General features: G+C 36.4%; 1 pseudogene; it reads right to left on the reverse strand.

The window, feature by feature from the left end:
- Positions 1–7082: 7082 nt before the first annotated feature.
- On the reverse strand, positions 7083–11690 carry LOC101675736 (annotated as a pseudogene).
- Between the last annotated feature and the right edge of the window lie 309 nt (positions 11691–11999).

An 11999-nucleotide genomic window follows, 5' to 3' on the forward strand; every position in this document is an offset into this window, starting at 1 on the left:
AGATCCATTAGATTTTAAGCCAAAGACTATAATAAGAGATGAGGAAGGACACTATATCATACTCAAAGGGTCTGTCCAACAAGAATATTTAACAATTTAAATATCTATGCCCCCAACGTGGGAGCAGCCAACTATATAAACCAATTAATAACAAAATCAAGGAAACACATCAACAATAATACAATAATAGTAGGGGACTTTAACACTCCGGTCACTGAAATGGACAGATCATCCAAGCTAAAGATCAACAAGTAAATAAAGGCCTTAATGACACACTGACCAGATGGACATCACAGATATATTCAGAACATTTCATCCCAAAGCAACAGAATACACATTCTTCTCAAGTGAACATGGAACATTCTCCAGAATAGATCACATCCTCAGTCCTAAATCAGGACTCAACCAGTACCAAACGATTGGGATCATTCCCTGCATATTTTCAGAACACAATGTTCTGAAGCTAGAATTCAACCACAAAAGGAAGGTTGGAAAGAACCCAAATACATGGAGACTAAACAGCATCCTCCTATAGAATGAATGGGTCAACCGGGAAATTAAAGAAGAATTGAAAAAAAAAAATCATGGAAACAGATGATAATGAAAATACAACAGTTCAAAATCTGTGGGACAGAACAAAGGCAGTCCTGAGAGGAAAATATATAGCGGTACAAGCCTTTCTCAAGAAACAAGAAAGGTGGGGGAACCTGGGTGGCTCAGTGGGTTGGGCCACTGCCTTCGGCTCAGGTCATGATCTCAGGGTCCTGGGATCAAGTCCCACATCGCCCTCTCTGCTCAGCAGGGAGCCTGCTTCCTCCTCTCTCTCTCCTGCCTCTCTGCCTACTTGTGATCTCTCTCTGTCAAATAAATAAATAAAATCTTTAAAAAAAAAAAAGAAAGAAAAAAAGAAACAAGAAAGGTCTCAGGTACACAACCTAACCCTACACCTAAAGGAGCTGGAGAAAGAACAGGAAAGAAACCCTAAGCCCAGCAAGAGAAGAGAATTCATAAAGAACAGAGTAGAAAGCAATGAAATAGAAAAAAAAAAAAAAAAAAAAAAGAGCAAATCAACGAAACTAGGAGTTGGTTCTTTGAAAGAATTATTAAAATTGATAAACCCCTGGTCAGACTTATCAAAAAGAAAAGAGAAAGGACCCAAATAAATAAAATCATGAATGAAAGAGGAGAGATCACAACTAACACCAAAGAAATACAAACTATTATAAGAACATACTATGAGCAACTCTACGCCAACAAATGAAAATATGGAAGAAATGGATGCATTCTTAGAGACATATAAACTACCACAACTGAACCAGGAAGAAATAGAAAGCCTGAACAGACCCATAACCAGTAAGGAGATTGAAACAGTCATCAAAAATCTCCAAACAAACAAAAGCCCAGGGCCAGACGGCTTCCTGGGGGAATTGTACCAAACATTTAAAGAACTAATTCCTATTCTCCTGAAACTGTTCCAAAACATAGAAATGGAAGGAAAACTTCGAAACTCATTTTATGAGTCCAGCATCACCTTGATCCCCAAACCAGACAAGGATCCCATCAAAAAAGAGAGAGCTATACACCAATATCCTTGATGAACACAGATGCAAAAATTCTCACCAAAATACTAGCCAAAAGTATTCAACAGTACATTAAAAGGATTATTCCCCATGAACAAGTGGGATTTATTCCAGGGCTGCAAGTTTGGTTCAACATCCGAAAATCAGTCAATGTAATACAACACATCAATAAAAGAAAGAACAAGAACCAAATGATACTCTCAAGAGATGCTGAAAAAGCATTTGGCAAATACAGCATCCCTTTCTGATCAAAACTCTTCAAAGTGTAGGGATAGAGGGCACATACCTCAATATCATCAAAACCATCTATTAAAAACCCACTGCAAATATCATTCTCAATGGAGAAAAACTGAAAGCTTTTCCGCTAAGGTCAGGAACACGGCAGGGATGTCCATGATCACCACTGCTATTCAACATAGTACTAGAAGTCCTAGCCTCAGCAATCAGACAACAAAAGGAAATTAAAGGCATGCAAATTGGCAATGAAGAAGTCAAATTATCACTCTTTGTAGATGATATGATACTATGTGTGGAAAATCCAAAAGACTCCACTCCAAAACTGCTAGAACTTATACAGGAATTCAGTAAAGTGTCACGATATAAAATCAAACAGAAATCAGTTGAATTTCTCTACACCAAGAACAAGACAGGACAAAGAGAAATTAATGAGTCAATCCCATTTACAATTGCACCCCAAAGCATAAGATACCTAGGAATAAACCTAACCAAAGAGACACAGAATCTATACTCAGAAAACTATAAAGTACCCATGAAAGATATTGAGGAAGATACAAAGAAATGGAAAAATGTTCCATGCTCCTTGATTGGAAGAATAAATATTGTGAAAATGTCTATGCTACCTAAATCAATCTACACATTTAATGCAATTCCTATCAAAGTACCATCCATCTTTTTCAAAGAAATGGAACAAATAATTCTAAAATTTATGTGGAACCAGAAAAGACCTTGAATAGCCAAAGGGATATTGAAAAAGAAAGCCAACGTTGGTGGCATCACAATTCCGGACTTCAAGCTCTATTACAAAGTTGTCAACCTCAAGACAGCATGGTACTGGCACAAAAACAGACACATAGATCAATGGAACAGAATAGAGAGCCCAGAAATAGACCCTCAACTCTATAGTCAACTAATCTTCGACAAAGCAGGAAAGAATGTCCAATGGAAAAAAGACAGCCTCTTCAATAAAGGGTGTTGGGAAAATTTTACAGCCACATGCAGAAAAATGAAATTGGACCATTTCCTTACACCACACACAAAAATAGACTCAAAATGGATGAAGGACCTCACTGTGTGAAATGAATCCATCAAAATCCTTGAGGATAACACAAGCAGCAACCTCTTCGACCTCAGCCGCAGCAACATCTTCCTAGGAACATCGCCAAAGGCAAGGGAAGCAAGGGCAAAAATGAACTATTGGGATTTCATCAAGATCAAAAGCTTTTGCATAGCAAAGGAAACAGTTAACAAAATCAAAAGACAACTGACAGAATAGGAGAAGATATTTGCAAACGACATATCAGATAAAGGACTAGTGTCCAAAATCTATAAAGAACGTAGCAAACTCAACACCCAAAGAACAAATAATCCAATCAAGAAATGGGCAGACGACATGAACAGACCTTTCTGCAAGGAAGACATCCAGATGGCCAACAGACACATGAAAAAGTGCTCCGTATCACTCGGCATCAGGGAAATACAAATCAAAACCACAATGAGATAACACCTCACACCAGTCAGAATGGCTAAAATCAACAAGTCAGGAAATCACAGATGCTGGCGAGGATGCGGAGAAAGGGGAACCCTCCTACACTGTTTTTGGGAATGCAAGCTGGTGCAACCGCTCTGGAAAACAGCATGGAGGTTCCTCAAAATGTTGAAAATAGAATTGCCCTATGACCCAGCAATTGCACTACTGGTTATTTACCATAAAGATACAAATGTAGTGATCCAAAGGGTCACGTGCATCCGAATGTTTATAGCAGCAATGTCCACAATAGCCAAACTATGGAAAGAACCTAGATGTCTATCAACAGATGAATGGATCAAGAAGATGTGGTATATATACACAATGGAATACTATGCAGCCATCAAAAGAAATGAAATCTTGCCATTTGTGACAACATGGATGGAACTAGAGTGTATCATGCTTAGCGAAATAAGTCAAGCATAGAAAGACAACTGTCATATGATCTCACTGATATGAAGAAGTGGTGATGCAACATGGGGGCTTAAGTGAATAGGAGAAGAATATATGAAACAAGATGAGATTGGGAGGGAGACAAACCATAAGTGACTCTTAATCTCACAAAACAAACTGAGGGTTGCTGGGGGGAGGGGGGTTGGCAGAAGGGGGGTGGGGTTATGGACATTGGGGAGGGTATGTGCTTTGCTGAGTGCTGTGAAGTGTGTAAACCTAGTGATTCACAGACCTGTACCCCTGGGGATAAAAATATATGTTTATAAAAAAAAAAGTTTTTTTAAAAAAAGAAAATCATGTTCGGGGCACCTGGGTGGCTCAGTAGTTTAAGCCTTGGCCTTCGGCTTAGGTCATGGTCTCATGTCCTGCGATTGAGCTCCGCATTGGGTTCTCTGCTGGCAGGGAGCCTGCTTCCCCCCCACCCCCGCCTTCTTATCTGCCTACTTGTGATATTTGTCTCTCAAATAAATAAATAAAATCTTAAGAAACAATCAGCGAAGAAATTGTTTAAAAAATTATGTAGTGATGAGAAAGGAGCATATTCCTTCATTTCCAGTAACATAGATGCACCTTGAACATATTATATTAAATGAGAGATCAGTCAGAAAAATACAAGTAGTGTATCATATCATTTGTATGTGGAATCTAAACAGCATAAATATGTGTGTTTGTGTGTGTATATATATATATATATATATATATATATATATATATATATAGTAAAATGGTATTACCAGTGGATGTGTGTGCAAATGTGTGGTTGGTGGAGGTCATTAGGTTAGTGGTGTTTAACTGTACAAATTTGTAATAAGTATTAAATAACAGAGATCGAATTAATAGTAATGAATATAGACAATAACATTGTACTATAATTATGTAATATGATAAATATGACTACTTCATGAATCACAATATAGTATATAAATGTACCAGTGTAGCATGCTTATATCTTACACAATATTGTATCTCAAATTTATTTTTTAAATTTAATTTTATTTTTTCAGTGTTCCCAGATTCATTGTTTATGCACCACACCTAGTGGTCCATGCAATATATGCCCTCCTTAATACCCACCACCAGGCTCACCCATCCCCCCACCCCATCCCTTCCAAAACCCTCAGTTTGTTTCTCAGAGTCCACAGTCTCTCATGGTTCATTCCCACCTCTGATTTACCCCAACTCATTTCTCCTCTCTTTCTCCCAATGTCCTCCATCTTATTTCTTATGCTTCACAAGTAAGTGAAACCATATGATAATTGACTCTTTCTTCTTGCCTTATTTCACTCAGCATATTCTCCTCCACTACCATCCATGTTGATACAAAAATTGGGTATTCATTCTTTCTGATGGAAGCATAAATACTCCACCATATATGTGGACCATGTCTTCTTTATCCATTCACCTGTCGAAGGGATCTTGACTCTTTCCACAGTTTGGCGATTGCGGGCATTGCTGTTATGACTTTTGATATATCTACAAATTGAATATTACTCAGCAATAAAAAATCAGCTATTTCCTTTCACCACTCATTTCTAATATTGTACTGGAAGTTTTTGATAATTTAGCAAATCCAGCAAAGGAAATAAAATGTATAATTACTGGGAAGGAAGAAGCAAAACTGTTTATGTTTACAGATTATATTATCATCTATGTGGTAAATCTAAATGAATCAACAACAATTGAATTTAAAAAGTGATTATAGCAAGATTACTGGATACCAAATCAATACACAAGATGAATTGCTTTCCTATATAATATCAATAAACAAGTGGAATTTGGAATTAAGAATAATACCATTTTATTTTATTTTTTAAACAATACCTTTTCCATAAGTATCCCTCAAAATGAATACTTAGGTATAAATCTAATAAAGTATGTATAGGATCTATATAAGTAAAAGTACAAAAGTATGATGAAAATAATAAAAATAAGGGATGTCTGGGTGGCATAGTTGGTTAGTGGCCCAACTCTTGGTTTCAGTTTAGGTTGTGATTTCAGGGTCAAGTTACTAAGTGCAGGCTTTGCACTTAGTGTGGAGTCTACTTGATAAAGTCTTCTCTCTTCCTTTCCCTCTTCCCCTCCCACTCATGTGTGTGCTCTCTCTCTCCCTCTTTTTCTCACTCTCCTACTGTAAAATAGATAAATCTTTAAAAAATAATTAAATAAATGGACACATATTTCATGTTCATGGATAGAAAGACTAAATAATATCATGATGTCTGTCCTTTCCCACTTAATCGTTAGATTTAGCAAGTCAAATTTGGTCCCAACAAAATAGTTTGTATATTTTGTGTATATTTAACAAATACAGCAATGTCATTCAAACGATTGTACAGAGAGGTAAAAAGATTCATTATAGCCAACACAACATTGAAAGAAAAACAAATAAGCAAATGAACAAACAAACAAAAACAAAGTCACCTGTCTTCTAGACTTAGAATATAGCTGTGGTGAACAAGACAGTGTGGTATTAGTAAAAGAGTAGAAAAATAGATCAATGTAATGGAAAAGGAACCTAGAAAGAGACCCCTATGTGACCTGATCTTAGACAAAGGAGAAAAGGCAATACAGTGACGCAAACATAATTTCTTGAAAACAAATAAGTGTAAAACTAAGAATCCACATGGAAAAAAACACAAAACAATTACAAAGAATAACCAAATTTTGCATAGACTTGGTACTCTTCATAAAATTAACTCAAAAATGGATCATAGCAATAAACCTAAAATAAAAAAAAAAAAACTAAAAAAAGAAAAAAAAAACTTCCAGAAGATAACAACATATGAAAAAACGTCTATAGCATTGACATTTTAGATACAATAAAGCCATAATTCATTAAAGGAAAAAATATATAGATAGATAGATAACCTGGCTTCAATAAAATTAAAACTTCTGTTCTACAAAGGTCATCAAAAGAATTAGAATGTAAGTCACCGAATGATCAAAAACAATTTCAAAAGAGATATCTAATTAAGGGTAGCCTGTACCATAATTTGTCTGCCTATTACCCACTGTACAGGGTACAGATACTAAGAATCCTTCTTAGTACCCTGGTATGTGATGTTTTATTCCACTGCTTGCCCAATCCCATTTTGGCTTCTGAACGGTTGCTGAATTTTAATTGTAGAAATAGGGACACATTCTGTTGCCATGATGCCAGCATTACTGGAAAACATCCTTTGATTTAGTGAATTTTGTGGTTATTAGGTATCACTCTTATGATACCTAATCATAAAAATGTTGTTTCTTATAATTATCTTGTAAATTACAATATGTGTAGGATATCATAACCTCAGTTTTTCAAACTCAGAGAGTCTTGGATTCTTTTTTCTATCAACATAAATTATTAGTATTGGGACTTCCATCATCAATCATGACCTTGTTTGGGAAATAAATTATATCATTAACGTATAGAAAAAAAAATAAGTTTGGGCTCTTGGGTGGCTCAGTTGGTTAAGCAACTGCCTTCAGCTTAGGCATGATCCTGGAGTCCTGGGATCCAGTCCTGCATCGGGCTCCCAGCTCCACAGGGAGTCTGCTTCTCCCCTGTCATGCTCTCTCTCACTCACTATCTCTGTAATAAATAAAATTTTTTTTAAAAAGAAAAAAAAATATTGGATATTTCATTTTTAACTTTTTTTTCCCACTGTGTTTTATCAGTGTTCTGCACAAACCATATTAATTTATTATTTTACAGATATAGAGTGTATGTTCAAACAATGTGTGTGTGTGTGTGTGTGAGTGTGTGTGTGTTTGGGAACATCTCCCATTATCACCTTTGCTCTCAGAAGAAAAATTACTCATTAAAAGTTGGAGTTCCAGTAACCAATCCCCAGAATATTTCCTAGAAGTAGAAGACATGGACAATAGAACAATTTACCCTATTTAGAGTCATCAGTTATTAGCTACTTTCATACATGGAGTTATAATCTATGTTACAAAGTGATGATGTCAACAGCCAGAAACTATCCTACAGGCAACAGAAAGGAAACTCACCTCAAACATAGAAAGATAGAGATTTAAGTAGTCTTAGAGTAAGAAATAGTGACAAAAATTATGAAGGTAGTTCCAAAATATATTTGTGGCACATTGGTTTAAAGAAACAGAACAAAATGGTTTGGAAATTTAATGTCTTGGGTGTTAATAGGTACTTGATTTTCTAAGAACTTATTATAATTCTATGCACAATGTCCTGTAACTCTCTCAATAAGGGATCAGAAATATTTTCATTTTTGTTTTTTAATTATGTATGCAGAAAATGAGGTTCCAGTGACATTCAGTTGTAGTATCAGAGTGCTAATCTGGAACTTTTTTTTTTTTTTAAATAGTCATGCTTGCCACATAAATAGAAAATCAAAGGCATGATATTTGGGATAAGAAAGGTAGACATTATATGAAATGAGGAATTTGCCATTTAAAAATAGTAAGATAAGGAAAGCCATCAGTTGAATATAATTTTTTTATTTTCTTACTATGCATACATAATCCTTTTTATAGTTTAATTTCAACTGGTCCAAAAAAAAGCATAAAATACAACACTTAGGGAATAAAAATAGCTTTGCCTGGGTCACCTGCATGGCTCAATTGGTTCATCTTCAGACTCTTGGTTTCTGCTCAGGTCATGATCTCAGGACCATGGCACTGCGCCCCCTGTGGTGCTCTTTGCAACAACCCAGAATGAGCTTAAAATTGTCTCCTTCTCCAGGTGTCTGAGCGGCTCAGTGGGTTAAACCTCTGCCTTTGGCTCAGGTCATGATCTCGGCATCCTGGGATTGAGCCCTGCGTTGTGCTCTCTGCACAGCCGAGAGCCTACTTCCCCATCTCCTTCTGCCTGCCTCTGTCTACTTGTTATTTCTCTCTCTGTCAAATAAGTAAATAATCTTAAAAAGATTCTATCCTTCTCTCTCCACCCCTCCCCAATTGCTTGTATGATAAATAAATAGATAAATAAATAAATCTTAAAGCAAAAAATAAATAAATAAACACACATTTCCCCCAAATTTAGGTTGCCAATCTGACACATAACATAATATTTTAATGTACAATTAGGTAAAACATGACATTTATTTCAACAAATAAAGACTACAAGGGATCTTGATGTTAAGAGAAGAAAAAGAAAAATGCTGGGGTGCCAGAATAACTGACTGTTGGTTTGGGCTCAGGTCATGATCTCAGAGTCCCGAGATAGAGATAGATTGAATAAGACTCTTTCTCCTCTGCCCCACCACCACTCTCACACTTTCTCTGTCTCTCAATTAAATAAATAAATCCTTCCAAAAATGTTAAGACTTGCTCTGTTTATTAAATTAATAAAATGCATATATCCTTTGAGGACAGTGTAGAGTTCAACAAAGATGCAATGAATTATTTTCACTGTTCCCCCCCCACCATGCTACAACTTCATTTTGTTTCCCTTTTTGACATGTACACCTGGTGGATTTTCTCTATTATTCATGACTCAGCACAAGTAAGCCTTATAAAGAAGGCTTGCTTTTTTAAATTTAAATTTTATTTTATTTTTTCAGTGTTCCAAGATTTATTGTTAATGCACCACACCCAGTGCTCCAAGCAATATGTGCCCTCCTTAAAATCCACCACCAGGCTCACCCATTCTCCCATTACCCTCCCCTCCAAAACCCTCAGCTTGTTTCTGAGTCTACAGTCTCTCATGTTTCCACTCCCTGATTTCCCCAAACTCACTTCTCCTCTCCAAATCCCAGTGTCCTCTGAGTTATCCCTTATGCTCTATTCTCCTGTGCTGTAGTTAAAAGTCAGTGCGTCCTGTTTATTTATTTATTTATTTATTTATTTTTTACATTTTCTTTATTTGAGAGAGAGAGAGAGAGTCAGGGAACACAAGCAGAGGGAATGTGAGAGGTAGAAGCAGGCTCTCTGCTGAGCATAGAGCCCAATGCTGGGCTCGATCCCAGGACCCTGTGATCATGACCTGAGCCAAAGGCAGATACTTAAGGACTGAGCCACCCAGGCACCCCCAGTGTGTACTGTTTAGTGAATAAGATGATGATATTTCTATGGATAGCCAATGTTCTCTGTACAGTTTAAATAAATTACTTAATGACTGTCAAGAAACATGTGAGAAAATAAAATACAACTTACAATAAAAGAGATAACTTTTAAGGCCTTGCATCAAAGGAATAGAATTTACAGCAAGGTAAGACGGTTTTCAAGAAAGGATTGATGTAGAAATTGGCAATTGACTTGAGCTTTGCAACACTCATATAAAACACATTTCTGAGAAATGGATTATTTGTAAAATATCACATGTTTGAGGGGCTGTAGTGACGTATTCAGAACACTAGAATTGGACAGATGTGTCAGGAATCAGTTTACAGCAGAGTTGAATCATAAATTATAATTTCATAGATTGAGTAAAGGGCAAAGAGTATGCTATGACATTTGATCAGTAAGGAAAAATGTGTACAAATATCACATAGTAATTATAAAATATAGAGTCTGTGTGAAATTATGGGATTCAAAAACCTACCTTGAAATTTCAACTCCACTTTTTTCATAAGTTATACTTACATGTATTTTTTAATAAAGAACTTATATATAGCAATATTTCATAAAATAATATAATCTGTTGGGGCCTCTGGGGGGCTCAGTCCTTTAGCATCTACCTTAGGTCATTATCCCAGCCTCCTGGGATTGAGTCCCGCATCAGACTCTCTGCTTAGCAGGGAGCCTGATCCCCGCCCCCTCTGACTGCTTGTGATCTCTGTCAAATAAATAAATAAAACCTTTTAAAAAAGAATATAATCTGTTAACATTATTCACTAAAAGGAGGGTCACAAAAGGGTGTCAGTAGTGAATGAAATTGTATATTTGCAATAATTCTGATATAGTTGTAGTTAATTAAGTTACTAATGTCAGTTTTTAGACAGTCCATTAAAGTATAAGATTCTGTCTACTGGCTTCTCAAGATAGTATCATTTGCCTTTGGGACACTGACAATCTTCCTAAGACTCTCTTCAAGGCTACAGCCACCTCCTTGTTCCTCAGACTGTAGATTAATGGGTTCAAAGCAGGATTGATTACAGCATAAAATAAGGAGATTAATTTATCACCCTCAGCTTAATATAGAGTTTTAGGCCTCATGTACATGAATATGCTTGTCCCATAATAAATGGTCACCACAGTCAGGTGAGAGCTACAGACAGAGAAAACCTTTTTCCTACCCTCTGCTGAATGCATCTTCATCAAAGCAAACAATATGCCAGAGGTAGGAGAGAGTAATAAGAAGTAAGGGGAGCAAGAGGGTACCAGATGCACCTATCACCATCAGGGTTTCTTGCAGGGATGTATCAGCACAGGACATAAGAAGAACAGGTGATTCACAAAAAATATGGTCAACAATGTAAAGGCTACACAAGGGAAGTATGGTGAAGTAGAGGGGCACCACTGAGGTAAAGAAATTGATGGTCCATGCCCCTACAGCAAGCTGCATGCACACAAACCAGTTCATGATGAGCAGGTATCGTAGAGGGTAATAAACGACCACATAATGGTCCAGAGCCATGATGGCCAGAATAATGCACTCAGCTGCTCCCATTAACAGGGAGATGTAGATCTGGGAAAGGCAGAGTTCATAAGAGATAATTTTCTTGGGAGCAAGGAGGTTGAAGAGCATCTTGGGTACCACAGTTTTGGTGTAAAATATGTTGAGAAAGGCCAAGTGGCAGAGGAAAACATACATGGGTGTCTGGAGACAGGGATCAATTACCACCAAGATGATAATAGCTGTGTTTCCAAAGAGATTGACAAGGTAGACCCCAGAGAAGAGAAGGAATAGAGGGATCTCAGCCTGAGGATGATTAGAAAATTTCACCAAGGACCAACTCAATGATGATGCTGTAATTTTCCTGAGCCATGTTGGGTGCCAGTGATAAGCTAATGATACAAGCAGGAGAAGAATAATGTTCTTTAGGGACATAGAATCATAGTCAAATATCAAAGAAATAATCGTTCTTTAATATTAAAATGCTATTAAGGAGATTGTATTTAGTAACTTCCCAGACTAATTTTTTTTTCATTTTTTTGAAAACTTTCTTTAAATGAAATTTGAAAAACATAATCACATATACTAGAATAAAATAGATTTATTTTATATAAATATAATATATATAATTTTATATAAATATAGCCACTGGGTGGCTCAGTGGGTTAAGCTGCTGCCTTCG

Source organism: Mustela putorius, unplaced genomic scaffold (genome assembly GCF_011764305.1).
Source record: "Mustela putorius furo isolate JIRA1106 unplaced genomic scaffold, ASM1176430v1.1 tig00001009_pilon_pilon_pilon, whole genome shotgun sequence".
NCBI classification, from domain to species: Eukaryota; Metazoa; Chordata; class Mammalia; order Carnivora; family Mustelidae; genus Mustela; species Mustela putorius.